The sequence below is a fragment of the Vipera ursinii genome, assembly GCF_947247035.1.
Source record: "Vipera ursinii genome assembly, chromosome: 9".
NCBI classification, from domain to species: Eukaryota; Metazoa; Chordata; class Lepidosauria; order Squamata; family Viperidae; genus Vipera; species Vipera ursinii.
In genome coordinates, this window is record NC_139523.1 from 18,887,097 (window position 1) to 18,914,444 (window position 27,348).

General features: G+C 35.7%; 1 long non-coding RNA gene across 11 annotated transcripts; it reads right to left on the reverse strand.

Moving 5' to 3' along the window:
• Positions 1-283: 283 nt before the first annotated feature.
• On the reverse strand, positions 284-27,122 carry LOC310644344. Of its 11 annotated transcripts, XR_014493274.1 has the most exons (24): positions 26,926-27,122; positions 25,203-25,217; positions 24,613-24,642; positions 23,870-23,884; positions 22,087-23,309; positions 21,095-21,109; positions 19,449-19,469; positions 18,340-18,357; positions 17,386-17,403; positions 16,257-16,280; positions 15,150-15,167; positions 13,957-13,974; positions 11,632-13,679; positions 10,840-10,860; positions 8,746-8,760; positions 7,479-7,502; positions 6,374-6,391; positions 5,181-5,198; positions 4,889-4,906; positions 3,995-4,480; positions 2,748-2,768; positions 2,257-2,277; positions 793-810; positions 284-543 (listed from the first exon to the last, which is right to left on the reverse strand). It is a non-coding gene; the product is annotated as an uncharacterized lncRNA (long non-coding RNA). The 11 variants fall into 11 exon arrangements; XR_014493275.1 differs by having other exon boundaries at positions 3,995-4,906; XR_014493278.1 differs by having other exon boundaries at positions 7,479-8,760.
• Positions 27,123-27,348: the final 226 nt, after the last annotated feature.

The following is a 27,348-nucleotide window of genomic DNA, read 5'->3' on the forward strand; positions in this document are numbered from 1 at the left end:
TAGAGGAATAAAATTCCCTTAGGTAAAGTTTGATTCTTGTGGACATGTAATTTCCATGGCAACAATACCTCTTTTTTTTGGCTTTTTTTAAACTTCTGCTATGGGAGTTCCAAAAATCCCCTGTCCAGGTTGAATCAGGTCTATTCATCTCATGCCCCACTGACATGCCATTTTGCAAAGCTGATTTAGGCTGAATGTTTATCTCATCATTCAATGTTATTGTTTTTTTTTTAAACCAGAACATTATTTTTGTTTATTGTTTTAACAAACAAACAAACAACGATTTTGATGCAAATGCAATTTATTTTTATTTTAGCAAAGCTCCTGCCATCCTGCAGAATAGCAAAGGGCAGTTCTCACGGCCCATTGCCTTCTGTTACAAAGATAGGAAAATCAAACTTTCAAAATTTATATCTAAATTATACTACTGAGATTTGTCAACTTCATTCTTCATTAAGGTTTGGGGTGGCAGTGTAAAAAGCGATGAGCGGGCAGTCCTTGGAAACCTGGGTCAACCATCCGGGTACGTCCGATCTTCAATCACTAAACAAACAAGCAAAGAAACAAACAGTTACAAAGATTTGCAGTTTTAAATTGCAGAAATGCATTAGCTTTCTGCAGATCCAGATACCCCAACTTTGCTTAACGACTTTTAGGGTGTGAATCCAAAACATGGCTTCTTTCAAGCCTGTGAGGTGAATACAATTCTGACATAGCCCAACCAATGTCCTTTGTAAAGAGGACCATTCATATTTGGTTTTTAGTTATTAATTGTTAATTAGACACACTCACCTGTTTTTAACGTAGGAGCTAAAATAAAACAAAACAATAGTTATTTTCCATTTATTAGCTTACTGGAAGGCTGATAGGTTACTGAGGTTATTGAAGTTGTCTACTCAAGATTATTGAAATAGGTTACTGCTGAATAGGTTGCTGAGTAAACAGATTACTGAATAGGTTACTAGTAATCAGCAGTAATCAGAGCCCCTGCATTACATTCTTTTTTTTCTTGCATAATCCACAATGGTCATAATCTGAGTTGTAAAGCCAGAAAAAGTAAAAGAATTGGGGTCTAGGTAATATTTATTTAGGTGTTTTTTTATTATTATTCTGCCTCCGTATTCAATCATTGCCAGGTCATAGCTTGTACCATTTCCATAATTCTTATTGGAAATCTAAAGAATGCGGTTATTGTTTTTTCCAGAAAAATTCCTCCTTGTCCTGCCTTTGGGGGTTCAAGGGCTCTGCTTTGTTTCCCCCACAAAGTTCTTTCCCAGGCCCCAAGAATGGACAGATGTATCTGGTTTGAAAAGGCTTCTCTTCCACTTTTGCATGATTTTAAATCCAATTATTCATGCAAACATTAGCAGACAATTGAGGAAACTATCTGAAGTTTTTTTTTAAGCTTTACAGAATTAGAACAAAAGTTGACTAAATTGAGGACTAGGTTTCAAAACTGGCTTTTGTATTTGCAGAAGACCTACAATGACCATTCTAAAACTAACATTGTGGGAGATGCCTCATGGTCAAATTGCCTCCCCCACCGCATTTGCAGTTTGGGCTTCCATACCAGCCACTGAGTACTATTTATGGGAAGCAAGAACAAAATTTATCCCCTTTGAAAGGGGACTGGTTTGCTGATATGTTCACCACAGAACTTTCATTTAAAAGTCACTTTATACCAACAGTCAACACTCAGTGAGGATTTGCTGGGGTAACTTGAAATGTCTGCACAATATCCTTGAAAAAATAACAATAAAACTTACACTTTTTCCTTGATTAAGAACCTGGGGAAAAAGTGTGAAATTATTGTTTAGTTTCAAAAGTTTAACAAAGTTCATGAATAATTTTCTGGAACATCTATCTACTAGCAAGGCTCAATATATTGTTTACACAGCAGGTATAAATGAAATTGGGCAATATATTTTCTAAATTATATGTATGAACAAATGAAAAAAACACTTTTATTTTCATACTATTTTTCATACTAAACATGAAAGAAGAGTCAGGTTTAGCATGTGCAGGAGACACAACCCATTTATAGTTTTGCCCCCCCCATACCAGCCACTGAGTAGTATTTATGGGAAGCAGAAGCAATATTCATCCCCTTTGAAAGGGGACTGGTTTGCTGATATGCTCACCACAGAACTTTCATTTAAAAGTGACTTTTTATACTAATAGTAAACTCTCAGTGAGGATTTGCTGGGGTAACTTGAAATGTCTGCACAACATCCTTGAAATAATAATAAAACTTACTTTTCCTACTCCACTAGCAGCCTGGAAAAAAAGTGTGAAATTATTGTTTAGTTTCAAAAGTTTAACAAAGTTCATGAATAATTTTCTGGAACATCTATCTACTAGCAAGGTTCAATATATTGTTTACACAGCAGGTATAAATGAAATTGGGCAATATATTTTCTAAATTAAATGTATGGACAAATAAAAAAACACTTTTATTTTCATACTATTTTTCATACTAAACATGAAAGAAGAGTCAGGTTTAGTATGTGCAGGAGACACAACCCATTTATAGTTTTGCCCCCTCCCATACCAGCCACTGAGTACTATTTATGGGAAGCAGAAGCAAAATTCATCCCCTTTGAAAGGGGACTGGTTTGCTGATATGTTCACCACAGAACTTTCATTTAAAAGTCACTTTATACCAACAGTCAACACTCAGTGAGGATTTGCTGGGGTAACTTGAAATGTCTGCACAACATCCTTGAAATAATAATAATAAAACTTACATTTGCTAGGTCACCAGTAAGCTGGAATAAAAAGTGTGACATCATTGTTTAGTTTCAAAAGTTTAACAAAGTTCATGAATAATTTTCTGGAACATCTATCTACTAGCAAGGCTTGATAAATTGTTTACACAGCAGGTTTAAATGAAATTGGGCAATATATTCTATTAAATGTATGAACAAATGAAAAAAACCCACCTTTATTTTCATACTATTTTTTTCTCTTCTGATATATAAAAGACCATAACTGCTCTGTTTTTAATCAAGGGTATAGAGACCTTTTTGAAAGCAATCTTGTGTGTGTAAGGCTAAGCACTTTTAAGCATGCTGTTTACTAAACATGTAAGAAGAAGCAAATTTAGCATGTGTGGTGAACATAACCCATTTGCATTTTTGGCCCCCATACCAACCATTGAGTACTATCTTTGGGAAGCAAAAGCAAAATTCAGCCTTTGAAAGGGGACTGGTTTGTTGTTATATTCACCACAGAACTCTCATTTAAATGCCACTCTTTATATCAACAGTCAACAGTCAGAGAGGATTTGCTGGGGAAACTTGAAATGCCTGCACAAAATTCAAAACAATTTTCTCTTTCAGGGTGTCCTATTAGACACATTAAGTTTTCAGTTAGACAGCCAAAAAGTTGCAGAGTTCTTTTTTAGGTGTGAAGAGGTTCAGAACTTGTAAAATCAACAATCTTGGCTGTAATCACACATTTTTAGGCAGGTCTATTAAAGACTGAATTACTGCACTTGTTGAAAATACAAAGGTTATTTAGGTTTAGCCTTGGTAGTTTTTTTGGGTGGGATGGGAGAAATAATAACATGCTTTGCCAAAGAAGTTTTTTTGAAAGCAATTTTCTCTTTCAGGGTGTCCTATTAGAAACATTAAGTTTTCTGTCAGACAGCTGAAAAGTTGCAGATTTTTTAGGTGGACAGGGGTTCACAACTTATCAAGTCAACAGTCTTGGTTGCAGTCACACATTTTTTAGGCAGGTCTGTTAAAGGTTGAATTCCTGCACTTGTTGAAGATACTAAGGTTGGTTAGGTTTATCTCTGGTAGTTTTTTGGGTGGGATGGGAGAAATATAACATGCTTTGCAAATGCATTTATTAGTTTAAATACACAACATAAATGCATCCATTGTGTTAATGAGGCTACAGTTATGAGCAAGAAATCCCAGCTCAGCCATTCAAAGAAATGACCCTGCCCTTTAGACACTATCCTTGCAAAATTAGTAGTAAAACTTACACTGGTCAAAACGCCTTGACGAATCTAGAATAAAAGGGTGAAATTATTGTTTTGCTTCAAAAGTTTAACAAAGGACATGAATAACTTTTCTGAAACATCTATCTGCTAGCAAGTCTTGATACATTGTTTACACAGCTGGTATAAATGGAAATAGCCAATACATTCACTAAATTAAATGAACAAATAAAAAAAATCACTTTTATTTTCATATTTCCCCCCATCTTCTTGATGTATAAAAGACAATAACTGCTCTGTGTGTACCTTATATGAGGGGTATAGCGAAATTTTTAAAAAAAAACAATCATATGTATGTAAGGTAAAGTATGTTCAGACATGCTGTAGGCTACGTTTATGTGCGGTAAACACAACTCTAAATAGTTGTTAGCCAAAGAAATATCCCTCATCTAGAGGATTGTTCATATTGGGTGCTTAATTAGTTAATTGTTAATTAGACACACTCACCTGTCCTTCATTGTTTTTTAGAACCTAAAATGGAGATAAATATGGTTATTTGCCTTGTTATATATTACTGACTGGGTAATAGGTTACTGGATCTATAGATTACCCTGGTTGTTGACATTTCAGGAATTCAAACCACTTGATCTATTTATGGTTCACTGTAGTATGTAAAACAGAGTGTGGCTTCTTTCGTGGAGCAAGTTTAGCATGTGCAGTGAACACAGTCCTGACATAGTTGTTAGTCAGACCAATGCCCTTCACATAGAGCAGCATTTTCCAACCTTAGGAACTTGAAGATGCGTGGACTATGCTGGCTGGGGAATTCTGGGAGTTGAAGTCCACGCATCTTCAAGTTCCTAAGGTTGGGAAACGCTGACATAGAGGACTGTTCCAATGTAATGTTTATTTAGTTAAATGTTAACTAGACACACTTACCCCAATGGAAGGTTCAACCTGAAATGGAAAAAAGAAAGAGTTATTTTCCTTGTTATGGGTTACTCCGTGCGCAATAGGTTATTGGACTTATAGGTTATTGAGGTTTTTGATATTTTAGGGGAACCCAAAGCACTTGATCCCTTTATGGTTTGCTCTAGAGTGTAAATCCAGAGCATGGCTTAGCATCAGTGGTGAACACAATCCTGATGTAGATGTTAGCCAAAACAAGGTCCTTCATAAAGCTGTTCATATTTGGTGTTTATTTAATTATTTGTTAACCAGACAAACTCACCCGATTAATCAGTTCCTCCTAAAATAGAAAAATGAAATAGTTATTTTCATTCTTACAGGTTTTTGAGAGGGTAATAGGTTATTAGATCTATATATTATGGAGATTAATGAAGTAGGTTATTCAAGGTTCGTCAACAGGAGAAAAATAATATGGGAAGACGAATAGGAAGTTAAAAAAAATGAAGCTGCTATCAAAAATGAACAACAACAACAAAAAGAATCCAAATCAAGAATCCCAAAAGTTTTCAATTCCTTAAGCAGCTCTTTGAAGTACACTAATAACCATATTTTCTAACTACAGAAAGATTTGCTATAATAAATAGCACAGTTATTCTCCATCCAATCATTTCTTTACCTTTAAGCCATCCACAGAAATTAATATTGCTTTGCAGATCAGTTAAATCATTCTAGAGAGCTGAACAATTTTCCTAAATTTGCACGCTTATAGGAATCATCAGGTTTTTGGCCAAAACTCCCCAAAGTAAATATGTGAATACATTTTTTAAAAACCTCTTCTTGATGCATGAAATACCATAATTGACCTGCATATTTGACACATGTAAATGGATATTTAATTTCAAAATAGAAACTCAGATATATTTGTTTCTATGTTTGAAAGGGAGGAGTTAAGAAATGCATTGTGCACATTAATTCTCTGCATTAAGAGATGCATTTTGAGCATTAATTCCTTCAGACCAAATAGCATTCTTATCTAACAGAAGATTTCTAAATTTATGTAGGACTTCTAGTAACCCCAGTCAGGATTTTAAAATAATATTATCTAAAATAAATAAATCAAGAAATGCAGGAAACCCTATAATTTCACTTTTCCCCTCTCTTTTTGATGCATAACACGACATAACTTATTTTATCAAGTGCATGGAGAACTTTTTCAAGGGGATGAGGATTATCTTATGTGTGTAAGGCAAAACATAGTCACACTGTGGTGTCTGTTCAGAAACGCACAGAAGGCTACCGTGTAATGAAATTTAAACTTTCTAGGCTGCCCAGAGTTGCTTCTAGGTGAGAATTGCAGCCAAAACAAATCTAATAAATAAATATAAATAAATAAATTTTGACACATGGGAATGGGAATTTAATTTCAAAATGGAAATTCAAGCATAATTGTTACATCCCCAAAATTTTCCGTAACTTGCCCTTTTTCTAAATAAATAGAAGATTAACAATACTTACCAGGGATTTGGCACCGGTCTAAATTGAATAATAAAACAGTACAGTTATTCCTCCATGCAATTGTTTCTTTCTCTTTGAATGATCCTCAAAAACATAACATTGCTTTCCAGATCTCTTAACCAAAGCAGTTTGATCTGATCTCTCCCATTTTTTTTAAAATTTAAGAACATGTACAGAGCATGAAACCCTGAGTGGGTATAGAAGACTGTTCCCCTTTGATATTTATTTCATTAATTGATAAATAGACACACTCAACTCTTTATTTTCTAGGATCTAAAGTAGAAGAAAGAAATAGTTATATTTCTTCTTATAGGTTACTGAGTGGATAATAGGTCACTGGATTTATAGGTAGGTGAGGTTACTAAAATAGGTTACTCAGGTTTAATCAGAGGGAAAAAGCGAACATAGAAAGAAAATTGAAAAAAATGAGCTGCTATCCAAAGTCATGAAAAAATAAGTTATTGCATATATATTCTCTAATTAACTTGAGAAGGTATGAACTGGTAAATCCATAGCGGAATAAAAAAAATGATAAATTCCATAAGCAGCTGGAGAAACCCAAGGATGCTATGATGATTAACTTTCTCCTGGCAAGGAGATTCCAGTGGGTAGTACATGTCTATAGGTCATAGCAATGTAAGGAACAAACATTTATTAAGTAATCAGATTTAAAAATCCTTCCCCTCTGCCTTTGCATAATTATTAATCCAATTATACATGCAAACATTAGGAAACTATGAGGAAATTATCCAAAGTAAAAAAAGGAACATAAAACACAGGGTTTACCCTAACCTTTGCTCATTCTTAAATCTCTTTTATTTTATTGATTTACACTATATTTGATTATTGTGTCATCCAGCAAGCTGGTAGTCTATCACGGTTTTACACAAGGTGCTGTCAAAAACATTACATCATAGGTATGATGAAATGGGTGATTGTGTTTATTATGAAATGGGTTATTGTGTTTATTATTTAAAGACATGGGAAAATGTGTCCTTTGGGATAATGATACAATTAGTTATGATCAAAAATCTCAGCTCAGACATTCAAAGAAAGGAACCTTCATTTTGGAGAGTACCATTGTGAAAATAATAGTAAAACTTACAGCAGTTATAAGACACTGAAGAATCTGGAATTAAAAAAAAACATAGAAATATTGTTTTGTTTTAAAAGGTTAATAAAGGACATTAATAACTCCCCTGGTATATTAGTATTCTAGGATGTAGAAATCAACATCCAGTAACAGGGAATTCATGCTCTCTTCTCTTTTACACTGGACCCTAAAAAGTTAGCTTAACAATTTCCATACAACATGTTCCCAGCCTTCCTTTCCCTAATTCTCATCTTGCTGTGAATCTCTTCTCAATTGCCTTGACAATTCAGAAATGAATAAAATCCAGAATAAAGTCTTCAAGAACTCTGTTGAGAAATACAGAAGCATAAAGGTACTTTATGCTTCTTTGTCTATCAATGCTTTTGCACATTTGCTGCATTCTGAAACCCAAATAAGTTTTCCCTGGCCAGCAAGCCCAACTGAACTCTTCAGAACTCTTTCTTAGCAGTTTCGGACCTATCTGGAGTCAAGTCCTCACTTGAGTGTCTTGTACATAGTTCTAGTTCTGACCCTGAACCCCTTGAGCAATTGGGAGATGTAGCTTTGCTTTGTATACAGAATGTTTGAAAAAGGGGGTGGTGCTGGTGTCCACTAATATACTCCATAAGGAAACCTTTCTTCACAGGTTCCCCCCCCCCCGTGTTTATTGCTGCTGTTGTTTGTATCCACCAGCAGATTTTCCTTGAACACAAAACAACATACATTTGAATGTGTGTCAGGAGAAGGGGTTGTTTCAAGGAAGGCAATAAGTTAATTCCTTTGTTGTTTCCAGATCTGCCCTATCCTTCAGCTGCAGGAGAAAATATTGGGAGCTCTGAAACTAATCGCAAAGCTTCACTTCCTATAAGTATATCATGCAGTGAAAAAAATGGTGTAATGGTTTAAAATTTGACATATGAAAATATGTATACTTTTAAAATGTATACTCAGTCATATTTGTTGCACTCCCAAAATACACCAATAATGTGCACAATTTCTAAATACAAAGGTTTTGTGATAATCATTAAGATTAAATAGGTAAATTAAATAATGAAGTTGTATAGTTATTCCTCCATGAAATCTTTTCTTTACATCATCCACAAAAATTTAATTTAACATTGCTCTGCAGATCTCTCAAATCAGTATATAAAAGTGAGCAATTTTCCTAAATTTACAGAGTTGTTGAAATTACTACAAAAATTTCATTTTTGTCATTTTATGATTCATTTTATTACATGTCCCACCATGGGAACGATTAGCAGAGCTTTGCAATACTTACCCCATTTGCTGGAACCTAAATTGAACATTAAAATAGTACAGTTATTTCTTCCATGCAATGGTTTTTATCTTTTAATCATCCACAACAACTTAACATTGCTTCACAGAACTCTTAAACCATAGCAGTTTTACCTGATCTCTTTTGTTCTTATTTAATTCCACAGGACTCCTGATTTGAACATTTCTAATTAAGGGTTAATACATTGTTTACATAGCAGACACAAATAAAAATGGGCAAAACACTCCCTAAAACAAACATGAGATTAAATGACAAAAACACTTTTATTTCATACTTTTTTCCCCTCCTCTCGATGTAAAAAATACCATAATGTCCTGCACATACATTTTATCAAGGCTACAGAAAATTGTTTAAAAGCAAACATATATGTATAAGGCAAAGAATGTTCACATGACAGTGTTCATCCAAAAATGTACTATAATCTACAGATGAACGAAGGAGAAGTTGGAGAAAAGAGACAAAGAGCTCATGTTTCCACAAGATGTTTGAGCAGGTCATTTAGACAATATCCTATCCAGTTAAGTTTAGCATGTGCAGTAGACACAACCCATTTGCAGTTTTGAGCCCCTCAGTGACCAACCACTGAGTACTATCTATGGGAAGCAAAAGCAAACTTCAGCCTTTGAAAGGACATTGGTTTGTTGATATATTCACCACAGAACTCTCATTTAAAAGCCACTCTTTATATCAACAGTCAACAGTCAGAGTGGATTTGCTGGGGAAACTTGAAACGTCTGCACAAAATTCAAAACAATTTTCCCTTTCAGGGTGTCCTATTATAAACATTAAGTTTTCAGTTAGACAGCCAAAAAGTTGCAGAGTTCTTTTTTAGATGTGAAGAGGTTCAGTAAGCGCCTGTTACTTGTCCCAGCTTCTGCCAACCTAGCAGTTCAAAAGCACGCAAAAATGCAAGTAGAAAAATAGGGACCACTATGGTGGGAAGGTAACAGCGTTCCGTGCGCCTTTGGCGTCTAGTCATGCTGGCCACATGACCACGGAGACATCCTCAGACAAGCGCTGGCTCTTCGGCTTTGAAACGGAGATGAGCACCGGCCCCTAGAGTCAGAAATGACTAGCACGCATGTGCGGGGGAACCTTTATGTAGTGTATGCTCTTAAAGCATACACAGAATGTCAGCACAGCAGGGGGCTGGACAGCTCCAGGCTATAACCACTTTTGGCGGGAAAGCCTGAATAGAGCAAGTCGTTGACAGCCCCAGGGCATGGTCAGCTCTGGCGGGAAGCCAGGGTTTAAATCCATTGGCCACCTGCACTGGCGGGAAGCCCAGGTTTGAATCGATTGGTTGTGATTCACCTGGGCAGGTATAAAGAGACGCCGGGTAACCCCTTTGCTCCAGCTTCATTCAGGACCCAATAAAGAAGTACTACCCAGCTCAAGTGTCCGTCTCTCTGTACGACCACGTGACATTGCACTTTGCCTTTACCTTTTTATTAAAGACTGAATTGCTGCACTTGTTGAAAATACAAAGGTTATTTAGGTTTAGCCTTGGTAGGTTATTTTGGTGCAGTGGCGTAGCGTGGGGGGTGCAGGGGGGGCCAGCCGCACCGGGCGCAACATCTGGGGGGGCGCTCGCACTCGCAGCTCTCTGCCCCTGCCTGGCTCACTCATTCTCTCTCACTGCAGTGCTGGCTGTGCGAATCCGATCCGAGCCGCCGGGTCGCCGCCCACTGTGGAGGGGTGAGGGGTGCCAGGCGTGCGGTGCGGAGAGAGAGCGAGGGACTATCTGGGGGAGGGACAGAAGGCTAAAGGGAAAAGTTCATTTGTAACTTAGGGGCGCAAATTACTTGCCTTGCCCCAGGTGCTGACAAACCACGCTACGCCACTGTTTTGGTGGGATGAGAGAAATAATAACATGCTTTGCCAAACAAGTTTTTTGTTTGAGGATGGTACTATAGATTGTTTGAAGCTATGAAATAGGTTATGGCATTTATTAGTTTAAACACACAACATAAAGGCATCCATTGTGTTAATGATGCAAAAATCCCAGCTCAGTCATTCAAAGAAATGACCCTCCCTTTTAGACAATATCCTTGCAAAAATAATATTAGAACTAACCTGATTTAAGTCACCACCAGACTGGAATAAAAAGTGTAGAATTATTGTTTTGTTTCAAAAGTTTAACAAAATTCATGAACAATCTTCTCAAACATCTATCTACTAGCAACAGTTAAGCTTAGCATGTGCGGTGAACATAACCCATTTGCAGTTTTGGCCCCCATACCAACCATTGAGTACTATCTTTGGGAAGCAAAAGCAAAATTCAGCCTTTGAAAGGGGACTGGTTTGTTGTTATATTCACCACAGAACTCTCATTTAAATGCCACTCTTTATATCAACAGTCAACAGTCAGAGAGGATTTGCTGGGGAAACTTGAAATGCCTGCACAAAATTCAAAACAATTTTCTCTTTCAGGGTGTCCTATTAGACACAATAGGTTTTCAGTTAGACAGCCAAAAAGTTGCAGAGTTCTTTTTTAGGTGTGAAGAGGTTCAGAACTTGTAAAATCAACAATCTTGGCTGTAATCACACATTTTTAGGCAGGTCTATTAAAGACTAAATTACTGCACTTGTTGAAAATACAAAGGTTATTTAGGTTTAGCCTTGGTAGTTTTTTTGGGTGGGATGGGAGAAATAATAACATGCTTTGCCAAAGAAGTTTTTTGTTTGAGGATGGTACTATACAGTAGATTGTTTGAAGCTATGAAATAGGTTATGGCATTTATTAGTTTAAACACACAACATAAAGGCATCCATTGTGTTAATGATGCAAAAATCCCAGCTCAGTCATACAAAGAAATGACCCTCCCTTTTAGACAATATCCTTTCAAAATTAATATTAGAACTAACCTGTTTTAAATTACGAGCAAGCTGGAATAAAAAGTGTAGAATTATTGTTTTGTTTCAAAAGTTTAACAAAATTCATGAACAATCTTCTCAAACATCTATCTACTAGCAACAGTTAAGTTTAGTATGTGCAGTAGACACAACCCATTTGCAGTTTTGAGCCCCTCAGTGACCAACCACTGAGTACTATCTATGGGAAGCAAGAGCAAAATTCAGCCTTTGAAAGGGCACTGGTTTGTTGATATATTCACCACAGAACTCTCATTTAAAAGCCACTCTTTATATAAACAGTCAACAGTCAGTGAGGATTTGCTGGGGCAACTGTACAAAATTGAAAGCAATTTTCTCTTTCAGGGTGTCCTATTAGAAACATTAAGTTTTCTGTCAGACAGCTGAAAAGTTGCAGATTTTTTTTAGGTAGACAGGGGTTCAGAACTTATCAACACTCTTTATATCAACAGTCAACAGTCAGAAAGGATTTGGTGGAGCCTTGGTGGAGCAGTGGGCTAATGCCTCCTTAAGTAACACCAGCTGCCTGCAATTACTGCAGGTTCGCATCCCACCAGGCTCAAGGTTGACTCAGCCTTCCATCCTTCCAAGGTAGGTAAAATGAGGATCCAGATTGTTGGGGGCAATTAAGCTGACTTTGTAATAATGCCGCTTGGGGGGCGCGAAATCCCTACTAAGCAGGCATATACATAGAATGAAGGCTATTGCTAAGCACATTGATTTGTGCTTTAAATTGTAAGCCGCCCTGAGACTTCGGAGAAGGGCGGGATATAAATGGGAATAAAAATAAATAAATAAAAATTTGCTGGGGAAACTTGAAACGTTTGCACAAAATTCAAAACAATTTTCTCTTTCAGGGTGTCCTATTAGAAACATTAAAGTTGCAGAGTTCTTTTTTAGGTGTGAAGAGGTTCAGAACTTGTAAAATCAACAATCTTGGCTGTAATCACACATTTTTAGGCAGGTTTATTAAAGACTGAATTGTTGCAGTTGTTGAAAATACTAAGGTTGGTTAGGTTTATCTTTGGTAGTTTTTTGGGTGCAATGGGAGAAATATAACATGCTTTGCAAATGCATTTATTAGTTTAAATACACAACATCAATGCATCCATTGTGTTAATGAGGCTACAGTTATGAGCAAGAAATCCCAGCTCAGCCATTCAAAGAAATGACCCTCCCCTTTAGACAATATCCTTGCAAAATTAGTAATAAAACTTACACTTGATGCCTTGATGAATTTATTGAAATAATAATAACAACAATAATTTATGAAATTATTGTTTATGAAATTATTGTTTTGCTTCAAAAGTTTAACAAAGGACACGAATAACTTTTCTGGAACATCTATCTGCTAGCAAGGTTTGATACATTGTTTACACAGCTGGTATAAATGGAAATAGCCAATAAACTCTCTAAATTAAATGAACAAATGGAAAAGAAAACTACTTTTATTTTCATATTTCCCCCCTCTTCTTGATGTATAAAAGACCATAACTTATCTGAGTGTAGCTTACATAAGGGGTATAGCAAACTTTTTAAAAAACAATCTTATGTATATAAGGAAAACTATGTTCAGACATTCTGTAGGCAACGTTTATGTGCGGTGAACAAAACTCTGAATAGTTGTTAGCCAAACAAATGTCCTTCATCTAGAGGATTGTTCATATTAGGTGCTTATTTAGTTAATTGTTAACTAGACACACTCATCAGTTCTTTGTTTTCTTTTAGAAACTAAAATGGAACAAAGAAATGGTTATTTGCCTTCTTATACATTACTGACTGGGTAATAGGTTACTGGATCTATAGATTACCCTGGTTGTTGACATTTCAAGAATTCAAACCACTTGATCTATTTATAGTTCACTGTAGTATGTAAAACAGAGTGTGGCTTCTTTCGTGGAGCAAGTTTAGCATGTGCAGTGAACACAGTCCTGACATAGTTGATAGTCAGACCAATGCCCTTCACATAGAGGACTGTTCCAATGTAATGTTTATTTAGTTAAATGTTAACTAGACACACTCACCTGAAGGGCAGATTGAACCTGAAATGGAAAAAAGAAAGAGTTATTTTCCTTGTTATGGGTTACTCCGTGCGCAATAGGTTATTGGGTTTATAGGTTATTGAGGGTTTTGATACTTTAGGGGAACCCTTTACGGTTTGCTCTGGAGTGTAAATCCAGAGCATGGCTTCTTTCAGGAAGCATGTTTAGCATCAGTGGTGAACACAACACTAATGTAGTTGTTAGCCAAAACAAGGTCCTTCATAAAGCTGTTCATATTTGGTGTTTATTTAATTATTTGTTAACCAGGCAAACTCACCTCATTAATCTGTTCAACCTAAAATGGAAAAATGAAATAGTTATTTTCGTTCTTACAGGTTTCTGAGAGGGTAATAGGTTATTAGATCTATACATTATGGAGATTAATAAAGTAGGTTATTCAAGGTTCGTCAACAGGAGAAAAATAATATGGGAAGACAATTGGAAGTTAAAAAAAATGAAGCTGCTATCAAAAATGAACAAAAGAAAAAAAAAGAATTCAAATCAAGAATCCCAAAAGTTTTCAATTCCTTAAGCAGCTCTTTGAAGTACACTAATAACCATATTTTCTAAGTACAGAAAGATTTGCTATAATAAATAGCACAGTTATTCTCCATCCAATCATTTCTTTACCTTTAAGCCATCCACAGAAATTAATATTGGTTTGCAGATCAGTTAAATTATTCTAGAGAGCTGAACAATTTTCCTAAATTTGCACACTTATAGGAATCATCAGGTTTTTGGCCAAAACTCCCCAAAGTAAATATGTGAATACATTTTTTAAAAACCTCTTCTTAATGCATGAAATACCATAATTGACCTGCATATTTGACACATGTAAATGGATATTTAATTTGAAAATAGAAACTCAGATATATTTGTTTCTATGTGTGAAAGAGAGGAGTTAAGAAATGCATTGTGCACATTAATTCTCTGCATTAAGAGATGCATTTTGAGCATTAATTCCCTCAGACCAAATAGCATTCTTATCTAACAGAAGATTTCTAAATTTATGTAGGACTTTTAGTAACCCCAGTCAGGATTTTTAAATAATATTGTCTAAAATAAATAAATCAAGAAATGCAGGAAACCCTATAATTTCACTTTTTCCCTCTCTTTTTGATGCATAACACGCCATAACTTATTTTATCAAGTGCACGGAGAACTTTTTCAAGGGGATGAGGATTATCTTATGTGTGTAAGGCAAAACATAGTCACACTGTGGTGTCTGTTCAGAAACACACAGAAGGCTACCGTGTAATGAAATTTAAACTTTCTAGGCTGCCCAGAGTTGCTTCTAGGTGAGAATCGCAGCCCAAAAAAAATCTAATAAATAAATATAAATAAATAAATTTTGACACATGGGAATGGACATTTAATTTCAACATGGAAATTCAGGCATAATTGTTACACCCCCAAAATTTTCAGTAACTTACCCTTTTTCTAAATAAATAGAAGATTAACAATACTCACCATGGATTTGGTACCGGTCTAAATTGAATAATAAAACAGTACAGTTATTCCTCCATGCAATTGTTTCTTTCTCTTTGAGTGATCCTCAAAAACATAACATTGCTTTCCAGATCTCTTAACCAAAGCAGTTTGATCTGATCTCCCCCATTTTTTTTAAATTTAAGAACATGTACAGAGCATGAAACCCTGAGTGGGTATAGAAGACTGTTCCCCTTTGATATTTATTTCATTAATTTATAAATAGACACACTCAACTCTTTATTTTCTAGGATCTAAAGTAGAAGAAAGAAATAGTTATATTTCTTCTTATAGGTTACTGAGTGGATAATAGGTCACTGGATTTATAGGTAGGTGAGGTTACTAAAATAGGTTACTCAGGTTTAATCAGAGGGAAAAAGCGAACATAGAAAGAAAATTGAAAAAAATGAGCTGCTATCCAAAGTCATGAAAAAAATAAGTTATTGCATATATATTCTCTAATTAACTTGAGAAGGTATGAACTGGTAAATCCATAGCGGAATAAAAAAAATGATAAATTCCATAAGCAGCTGGAGAAACCCAAGGATGCTATGATGATTAACTTTCTCCTGGCAAGGAGATTCCAGTGGGTAGTACATGTCTATAGGTCATAGCAATGTAAGGAACAGAAACATTTATTAAATAATCAGATTTAAAAATCCTTCCCCTCTGCCTTTGCATAATTATTAATCCAATTATACATGCAAACATTAGGAAACTATGAGGAAATTATCCAAAGTAAAAAAAGGAACATAAAACACAGGGTTTACCCTAACCTTTGCTCTTTCTTAAATCTCTTTTATTTTATTGATTTACACTATATTTGATTATTGTGTCATCCAGCAAGCTGGTAGTCTATCACAGTTTTACACAAGGTGCTGTCAAAAACATTACATCATAGGTATGATTAAATGGGTTATTGTGTTCATTATGAAATGGGTTATTGTGTTTATTATTTAAAGACATGGGAAAATGTGTCCTTTGGGATAATGATACAATTAGTTATGATCAAAAATCTCAGCTCAGACATTCAAAGAAATGAACTTTCATTTTGGAGAGTACCATTGTGAAAATAATAGTAAAACTTACAGAGTCTTGAACACACAGAAGAATCTGGAATTTAAAAAAACCATAGAATTATTGTTTTGTTTTAAAAGGTTAATAAAGGACATTAATAACTCCCCTGGTACATTAGTATTCTAGGATGTAGAAATCAACATCCAGTAATAGGGAATCCATGCTCTCTTGTCTTTTACACTGGACCCTAAAAAGTTAGCTTAACAATTTCCATACAACATGTTCCCAGCCTTCCTTTCCCTAATTCTCATCTTGCTGCGAATCTCTTCTCAATTGCCTTGACAATTCAGAAATGAATAAAATCCAGAATAAAGTCTTCAAGAACTCTATTGAGAAATACAGAAGCATAAAGGTACTTTATGCTTCTTTGTCTATCAACGCTTTTCCACATTTGCTGCATTCTGAAACCCAAATAAGTTTTCCCTGGCCAGCCAGCCCAACTGAACTCTTCAGAACTCTTTCTTAGCAGTTTCGGACCTATCTGGAGTCAAGTCCTCACTTGAGTGTCTTGTACATAGTTCTAGTTCTGACCCTGAACCCCTTGAGCAATTGGGAGATGTAGCTTTGCTTTGTATACAGAATGTTTGAAAAAGGGGGTGGTGCTGGTGTCCACTAATATACTCCATAAGGAAACCTTTCTTCACAGGTTCCCCCCCCCCCCGTGTTTATTGCTGTTGTTGTTTGGATCCACCAGCAGATTTTCCTTGAATACAGAACTACATACATTTGAATGTGTGTCAGGAGGAGGGTTTATTTGAAGGAAGGCAATGTTAATTCCTTTGTTGTTACCAGATCTGCCCTATCCTTCAGCTGCAGGAGAAAATATTGGGAGCTCTGAAACTAATCGCAAAGCTTCACTTCCTATAAGTATATCATGCAGTGAAAAAAATGTTTAGAAATGCAGAGGGTTCAGCCATAGTTATGTGAGGACTTAATGTGTTCACCCAACATTTTCAAGAATCTCAAGTAAAGAATTAGCAGCCATATTGACTCAATGGGCAAAACTAAGGGGGTTTTAAAGTTGATTTGATGTTCTGATCTATTATCTATCTCTGCACATGGAACTTCTTTAGTCATATTGTAATTCATTATATTATTTGTCCTGCCATGGGAGTTATTAGCAGAAGTTTGCAATACTCACCTTTGCTACTTCTTCAGCCTAAATTGAACAACAAAAGAGTACAGTTATTCCTTATGGAATTATTTCTCTACTTTTTACTCATCTATAAATCTGAACAGTCCTTTGCAGATGTCTCACATCACAGTAGCACGGTTAGCAATTTTCCTAAATTGAAAGACTTGTAAAAAATTACCAAGTTTTTGGCCAATGCCATAAAAATTAATGAAGAAAAAACATATTATTTCACCTTTTTCTCTTATTTATGTGTAATGCCATAACTGATATACATATTTATTTTATCATCAATACAGACAGCTTTTTCAGAGGAATGATTATCTTTTGTATATAAGGGAAAGCAATCTGAGGTGTTATTTAGAAATTTACTGTAGATTATGGTGCAATGGTTTAAAATTTGACATATGAAAATATATATACTTTTAAAATGGATATTCGGTCATATTTGTTGCACTCTCAAAATACACCAATAATGTGCACAATTTCTAAATACAAAAACATTTTGTGATAATTGAAAGTACTTATCTAGGTAAATTAAATAATGAAGTGGTTTAATTATTCCTCCATGAAATCTTTTCTTTACTTTTTGTCATCCACAAAAATTTAACACTGCTCTGCGGCTCTCTCAAATCAGTATATAGAAGTGAGCAATTTCCCTAAATTTACACAGTTGATGAAATTACTAGGTTTTTGACCAAGTCTCTCCCCCTAAAAAACCCCCATCAATCAATTAAAAAACCCCTCATATTTTCACTTTTTACTCATTTCAGTGCCTATATCGTCTGTAGACAGTAAACTCAAGACACTTGATTATTTATGGTTCCTTATAGTAATGCCTTATTCCAGGAAGCAAGCTTAACATGTCCAATGGATACAATCCTGACACAGTTGTTAACTAATATCTTTTGTATACTGTTCATATTTGGTTTTATTTAATTAATTGGTAATAGAGACACTCACCCGTTCTACTCCAAGGAGCTAAAATAAAAAAAAGTAATAGTTATATTTCTTCTTATAGGTTACTGAATGGGTAATATGTTATTGGATCAGTAAGTTAATGATGTTACTAAAGTAGGTAACTCAAGGTTAATCAACAGAGAAAAAAGTGAATACTGAAAGAAAAGTTGGAAAAGAAAAAAAGTGAGCTGCTATCCAAACCATGAAAACAAAAAATAACTTATTACATGTGTATCCTCCATTTAATCTGATGTAGGATCTGATAAATCCAGATCAGGATCGAAAAATTGATATTTTTTCCTAAAGAGCCTGGGAAAGCCAAGGATGCTACATTGATCATCTTTCTTCTGATAGGGAGATTCGACTGGGTAGTAGTTAGCTATAGGCTAGAGCAATGTAACAACAACTTTATTGATTAACTCTTGGGCCATATCAAAATGCAAAGTTCCAGCAACAAACTGTCACCAAAACTTGATAAAAGCAATCCAAAATGGAATTTGATAAAATACAATTTAAAATGGAATTAAAATAAAATACAATGTAAGATGTAATAGTAATAAAATACAAATTTAAGATATAGATAAAATATGATAACATTATATTTCGGAGTCGCCCTTGAGCAATGTAAAGGACAGATACATCTGTGAAATAATCTTATTTCAAAAATTATCCCTTCCACCTTTGCATGATTTTTAATCCAATTTACACACAAGTATTAGAGACTACTGAGGAAATTATCCATAGTAAAAAAAAAAACTAAACATAAAACAGGAGGTTTTTTTTAAAAACCTATGCTCCTTATTAAATCCCTTTTATTTTATTGATTTACACTATGATTGATGGCTGTGTCATCCAGAAAATTAGTAATCTGTCACAAATTTATGCAAATCCATAAAAGCCATGAAATCATCTCCTGTGGCAGCTAATGGGACAGTGCCTTGTCTCAACCTAACAAAGGGGTTATTGTGTTTATAAATTTAAATTACATGGTGAAAATGCATCCTGTGGAATAATGATGCAATTAGTTATGAGTAGAACTCCCAGCTAAGTCATTCAAAGAAATAAACCTCCCTTTTGGATAGTACCATAGCAAAATGAATAGTGAAACTTACTTTGGCAAGAGTTTGAACAAGCTGAAATAAAAAATGTGGAATTAAAAAAGTTTAATAATGGATAATGGTAACTTCCTTGCCACATCAGTATACTAGCAATGTAAAAATCAGCATCGCAATAGAGAGATTCCATGCTCTCTTCTCTTCTATACTGAACCATGAAAAATTAGCACAACAAATTCCATACTTCATATTCCTATCCCTCCTTTTTCCCAGTTCTCATCTTGCTACTCATGTCTTCTCACAAATAGAACCAATATCAACAAAAGAACAACCAGCTGTGGTATACAACATAGGAAGAAGGTTATAGTTTCTCCAAATAAAAGATGGACCCCAATAATAGTTAGCAGCCAGTTTTTATTCCACAAAGGATTAATTTGGGGAATTGAATAGAATACTCTGAAGAAAGATAGCAATAGCAGCAAGTTTCATATATAGTAGTAAACCCAAGAGGAATTTTGCCCCTTCAACAGCTCTCTGGCTTTGATTCTTATTCACCAAGGGACTTAAACTTCATTCTGGACACAGCTTAGAAGTGTCACTAAAAGCATGGCCCATAAGCAAATCTTTCTCCAACAGGAAGGTCTCCTTCCTAGACAAATATTTGTGTAACTGATTCTCATACACCTGCAGTTATTTTTTTTCCATTAGAGACCATTACTGTTGTGGTCCAGGAAGTAATAATTCTGAAAAGGCTTCCAGGTTTGTCTGGAGTTTTAGAAAAAAAAAATCAACCAAATGACCCAAAGAATGAGATAATCCTCTTCACTTCCTCATTTCCTATTCTCAGTTTTACCTGCATGTAAGCAAACATCCCCCATGAAAGTTTCTTTACGTTGCATCATTCATCAATGGTTCTGCACATTCATTGAATTATGAAACCAAAAGAAGAATGCAATTTTTCTTTGTCTGGCTAGTCCAAGGGTAGGCAACCTTGGCTCTTTTATGACTTCTGGGAGTTGAAGTCCACAAGTCATAAAAGAGCCAAGGTTGCCTACCCCTGGGCTAGTCCAATCGATATATCTCAAGAACCCTTTCTAAGCAGTTTCTGATCTATCTGGAATTAGTCTGTCCTCATGTATCTTGCATGTATCTCTAGCCATGACCAGGAACTCCTTTTGCAATTGGGAAGTATAGCTTTGCTTTGCACAGAATGCTTGAAAAAAGGATTGGTAGTGTTGACCACTAAGATACCCCATTGGGAAATCTTGCTTTATAGGAAATTTTTGTTGTTGTTACTGCAGATTTTCCTGGCACACAAAGCTACGTATGTTTGAATGTGTGCCAGGAGGAGAGGTTGTTGCAAGAAAGGCAAAAAGTTAATTCCTTTATTCCTTCCAGATCTGCCCTTTCCTGCAACTGCAGGAGAAAATATGTGGAGCTCTGAAACTAATCAGAAAGTTTCACTTCCTATAAGGATATAATGTAGCAGAAAAAATGTTTAGAGATACAGAGGGTTCACCCAACATATTCTCATATAAAGAATTAACAGCCATATTGACCCTATCTACAGAGCATAGTTTTAATGTTGATACGATTTCTCATGCTTATCTATCTTTACACAGGCAAACCTTTTTGTTGTTTTATGATTCATTTTATTACATGTCCCACCATGAGAAAGATTGGCAGAGCTTTGCAATACTTACCCCATTCAATACACCCTAAATTGAACAGTAAAATAGTATAGTTATTTCTTCCATGCAATTTTTTTATCTTTTAATCATTCACAACAACTTAACATGGCTTTGTAGATCCCTTAAACCAAAGCACAATGACCTGATCCCTTCTATATAGCTAATCTGGTGTAAACTATTAGACTATTCAGAAACATATAATATTTTTACATCTCATCGCCAGGATAAATACAATTGTTTTGAATTAAATCTTGCTCATGACATCAATTCTTGACATTACCTATTTTAAATTGCAAGCTGGGTTACTGGAATTGTTTACACAACTATTTCACTGCATTTGGCTGTTTGATGTTTTGAAAATCTCTTAAACTAAAGCCAGTTTGGTGTCGGGACTAAGGTGCTGGCCTAGAAACCAGAACCCTGTGAGTTCTAGCGCTGCCTTAGGCATGGAAGCCAACTAGGTGACTTTGGGCCATCAATCTTTTGCAACCCAACTCATCTGACAAAGTTTTGTTGTGGGGAAAATAGGAGATGGAAGGAGTGTTATGTTATGTTCTTTGCCTTATGTTACTTATAAAGTAATAAAGGTGAGATTAAAAAAAACTAATAAAATTTAAAAAATCATTTGATCTCTTTTATTCTGGTTGCACAGTGGTGAGAATATTGTTCTGCAGTTCAAGTCTCACCGACTCAAGGTTGACTCGGCCTTCCTTTCTTCTGAGCTTGGTAAAATGAGGACCCAGATTGTTGGGGGCATTAGCTGACTCTGTAAACTGCTTAGGGAGGGCTGTAAAGCCCTGTGAAGCGGTATATAAGTCTAAGTGCTTTTGCCATTGCTATTCTGAAGATCATATTGACCAAACCAACAGAACTTAGTTGGTTTTAATGTTGATATGATTTTCTGATGCTCATCTGTGCACATAGAAACATTTTTTGTCATTTTGTGATTCATTTTATTACATGTCCCACCATGGGAAGGATTAGAAAAGCTTTGCAATACTTACCTTATTTGTTAGATCTACTTGTCCTAGATTCTAAATTGAACATTAAAATAGTATGGTTATTTCTTCCATGCAATTTTTTTTTTATCTTTTAATCATTCAAAATAACTTAACGTGGCTTTGCAGATCCCTTAAACCAAAGCATAATGACCTGATCCCTTCTATATAGCTAATCTGGTGCAAACTATTATAATGTTATGTATGTTCTTTACCTTATGTTACTTATAAAATAATAAAGATGAGATTTATTTATTTCACTGCATTGGGCGGTTTGATGTATTGTGCCAAGCATGTTCATGTCATGTTGTTCATTGAAGAGAACATACCACAAAGCCATGCAGGTTTAAAAGTTGGCAGATGAAAATGGACATTTATCCTCATATTAGAAATCAGACATATCTGTGAAATTCCTGAAATGCAATACTGCAAATACTTGAAGCACATGGAAGATTTATAATACTCACCAAGGCTGATACCTAAATTTGAAAATAAAACAGTTCAGTTATTCTTGCATTCTGTTTTTCTTTTTCTTTTAACCATCCATAAAATGTTTTGCAAATCTCTTAAACTAAAGCCATTTTGGTGTCGGGACTAAGGTGCTGGCCTAGAAACCAGAACCCTGTGAGTTATAGCACTGCCTTAGGCATGGAAGCCAACTAGGTGACTTTGGGCCATCAATCTCTTGCAACCCAACTCATCTGACAAAATTTTGTTGCGGGGAAAATAGGAGATGGAAGGAGGGTTATGTATGTTCTTTGCCTTATGTTACTTATAAAGTAATAAAGGTGAGATTAAAAAAACTAATAAAATTTTAAAAATCATTTGATCTCTTTTATTCTGGTTGCACAGTGGTGAGAATATTGTTCTGCAGTTCAAGTCTCACCGACTCAAGGTTGACTCAGCCTTCCATCCTTCCGAGGTCGGTAAAATGAGGACCCAGATTGTTGGGGGCAATTAAGCTGACTCTGTAAACTGCTTAAGAGAGGGCTGTAAAGCACTGTGAAGCAGCATATAAGTCTAAGTGCTTTTGCCATTGCTATTCTGAAGATCACATTGACCAAACCAACAGAACTTAGTTGGTTTTAATGTTTTTCTGATGCTTATCTGTGCACATACAAACATTTTTTGTCATTTTGTGATTCATTTTATTACATGTCCCACCATGGGAAGGATTAGAAAAGCTTTGCAATACTTACCACATTTCCTTCATCTAGTTTTGCTTGACCCTAAATTGAACATTAAAATAGTATGGTTATTTCTTCCATTCATTTTTTTATCTTTTAATCATTCACAATAACTTAACATGGCTTTGCAGATCCCTTAAACCAAAGCACAATGACCTGATCCCTTCTATATAGCTAATCTGGTGTAAACTATTAGAATATTCAGAAACATATATTTTAAACCTCATCACCACGATAAATACAATTGTTTTGAAACACATCTTGTGCATGATGCCAATTCATTTTCAAAGATAATAGTAAGCATCTGAATGGAAAATATTGATCTTATTTACACTTCTTGACATTACTCATTTTAAATTGCAAGCTGGGTTACTGGAATTGTTTACACAGCTATTTCACTGCATTGGGCGGTTTGATGTATTGTGCCAGGCATGTTCATATGTTATTCATTGAAGAGAACATATTACAAAGCCATGCAGGTTTAAAAGTTGGCATATGAAAATGGACATTTATCCTCAGATTAGAAATCAGACATATCTGTGAAATTCCTGAAATGCAATACTGCAAATACTTGAAGCACATGGAAGATTTATAATACTCACCAACAAGCCTGGGACCTAAATTTGAAAATAAAAAAGTTCAGTTATTCTTGCATTCTGTTTTTCTTTTTCTTTTAACCATCCATAAAATGTTTTGCAAATCTCTTAAACTAAAGCCAGTTTGGTGTCGGGACTAAGGTGCTGGCCTAGAAACCAGAACCCTGTGAGTTCTAGTGCTGCCTTAGGCATGGAAGCCAACTAGGTGACTTTGGGCCATCAATCTCTTGCAACCCAACTCATCTGACAAAGTTTTGTTGCGGGGAAAATAGGAGATGGAAGGAGTGTTATGTTATGTTCTTTGCCTTATGTTACTTATAAAGTAATAAAGGTGAGATTAAAAAAACTAATACAATTTTAAAAATCATTTGATCTCTTTTATTCTTCTTGCACAGTGGTTAGAATATTGTTCTGCAGTTCAGTTCTCACCGACTCAAGGTTGACTCAGCCTTCCATCCTTCCGAGGTCGGTAAAATGAGGACCCAGATTGTTGGGGGCAAGAGGCTGACTCTGTAAACAGCTTAGAGAGGGCTGTACAGCCCTGTGAAGCGGCATATAAGTCTAAGTGCTTTTGCCATTGCTATTCTGAAGATCACATTGACCAAACCAACATAGCTTAGTTGGTTTTAATGTTGATATGATTTTCTGATGCTTATTTGTGCACATATAAACATTTTTTTGTCATTTTGTGATTCATTTTATTACATGTCCCACCATGGGAAGGATTAGAAAAGCTTTGCAATACTTACGGCATTTCTTAGATTTAGTAGTCCTAGAGCCTAAATTGAACATTAAAATAGTATGGTTATTTCTTCCATGCATTTTTTAAAATCTTTTAATCATTCACAATAACGTAACATGGTTTTGTAGATCGCTTAAACCAAAGCACAATGACCTGATCCCTTCTATATAGCTAATCTGGTGTAAACTATTAGAATATTCAGAAACATATATTTTAAACCTCATCACCAGGATAAATACAATTGTTTTGAAACACATCTTGTTCATGAGGACAATTCATTTTCAAAGATAATAGTAGGCATCTGAATGGAAAATATTGATCTTATTTACACTTCTTGACATTACTCATTTTAAATTGCAAGCTGGGTTACTGGAATTGTTTACACAACTATTTTACTGCATTGGGCGGTTTGATGTATTGTGCCAAGCATGTTCATGTCATGTTGTTCATACCACATACCACAAAGCCATGCAGGTTTAAAAGTTGGCATATGAAAATGGACATTTATCCTCAGATTAGAAATCAGACATATCTGTGAAATTCCTGAAATGCAATACTGCAAATACTTGAAGCACATGGAAGATTTATAATATTTACCAATGAGCTTGGGACCTAAATTTGAAAATAAAACAGTTCAGTTATTCTTGCATTCTGTTTTTGTTTTCCTTTTAATCATCCATAAAATGTTTTGCAAATCTCTTAAACTAAAGCCAGTTTAGTGTCGGGACTAAGGTGCTGGCTTAGAAACCAGAACCCTGTGAGTTCTAGCGCTGCCTTAGGCATGGAAGCCAACTAGGTGACTTTGGGCCATCAATCTCTTGCAACCCAACTCATGTGACAAAGGCTTGTTGTGGGAAAATAGGAGATGGAAGGAGGGTTATGTATGTTCTTTGCCTTATGTTACTTATAAAGTAATAAAGGTGAGATTAAAAAAACTAATACAATTTAAAAAAATCATTTGATCTCTTTTATTCTTTTTGCACAGTGGTTAGAATACAGTTCTGCAGTTCAAGTCTCACTGACTCAAGGTTGACTCAGCCTTCCATCCTTCCGAGGTCGGTAAAATGAGGACCCAGATTGTTGGGGGCAAGAGGCTGACTCTGTAAACAGCTTAGAGAGGGCTGTATAGCCCTGTGAAGCGGCATATAAGTCTAAGTGCTTTTGCCATTGCTATTCTGAGGATCATGTGATCACCTTTTGCAACCTTCTGACAAGCAAAGTCAATGGGGAAGCCACTGAACAACCATGTTGCTAACTTATCAACAGTAGTGATGCACTTAAAAACTGTGGCAAGAAAAATCAGAAAATGGGGCAAAACCCGCTTAACAAATTTCTCACTTAACTAGAAATTTTGGGCTCAGTTGTGGTTGTAAGTCGAGGACTACCTGTATAGTTTTTATGTTATTTTTCTGTGTTTTTTTTACTTTGTGAACTGCCCAAGAAATTGTCATTATTAATAGTATTCCTCAGTAAAAAAAAAAAGCAAACAAGGCTAATGTTATGCATTTTATCCTTTTCTCTGCTGAATCTTTATTTCTTTCTTTGTTTGTTTTTTAAAAAAAAACCCATCAAAGTCCAGCTTTCATGTCAGACAGGGCAGCAGCCCAGAATAACATAGTCACTGAGTGGGGACACTGGAGAAGCCTCATACCCATCAGCTAGTTGGAATGGAGGCAGATAGAATGAAGCAATAGAGTCTCAACTGGTCTAGCTACATACCAGCAGAAGGAGAAAAACATTACTTTGGATGCACAGCAAGAAAGCTTGGGTGGAGAACATCTCCCCAGTAGGCAAATGGTGTCTTGGCCTCTCAAAGCAATAAGAGGCTCATCATTATGCTGCACAAGCAGGTGGTAGAGATCAACACTAACTTCCTGACAGTGAGGGCAATCAACCAGTGGAACAGCTTAACCCTGGAAATTCTGGCCGCCCCATCACTGGAGATCTTTAAGAAAAGACTAGACAATCACCTGTCTGAGATGGTGTAGGTTCTCCTGCTTAAGCGGGGGGCTGGACTAGAAGACTTCCAAGGTCCCCTCCAGCTCTATTCTATATAAAGAATGTCATTCCTCAATAAAACATGCAAGATTGAGAGGCTCTTGGTCCTCTCTGAGCTTGCTTGTTTTCTTGCAGACGTTTCATTACCCTAACTAGGAAATATCTTCAGAGCTACTGCTAGACCCCTCATTTCATCCCTGAGCTACAAATATTCTCCTTCATTAGTACGTGCAAAATTACATTCCTGCATCTCACTGAATATCTTGCTAAACATTCAGGAGAGATTATCAGAAGTATTCGTTAAAAGACTGAACATCCTTACCTGTTGGCAAAGGACTGCAATGAGAAAAGCAGAAGCAACAGCCTGGAGATGCATCTTGGATTGGATTGGGTTGGTTTGACTTGACTTCACAGCGTTTCAGGAGTAAAGCCACAGATGTGAGGAAGGACAACTGCTAGCATCTATATTTATAGCAGGTGTCTGGGTGGGGATTTCAAGGATGACTGATCAAATGTTATCCCTCCTTTGTTAAGGAGTCCAATCAGTTTTGTCAATAAGGAAGAGTCAACTTATCTTAGAATTGTTGGCTGAGAAGGAATTGTTGATGCCAAGAAGCCAGGGGCTAGTTTGGATTCAAAGATTAAAAGGCTTTATTCATCTTAAACAAAGGGCCAAAGAGATACAGTTTGACTTTTTCTGTGTTTGGGCATTTGGGTTGCATGAATAACCTTTCTCTGTAGAATC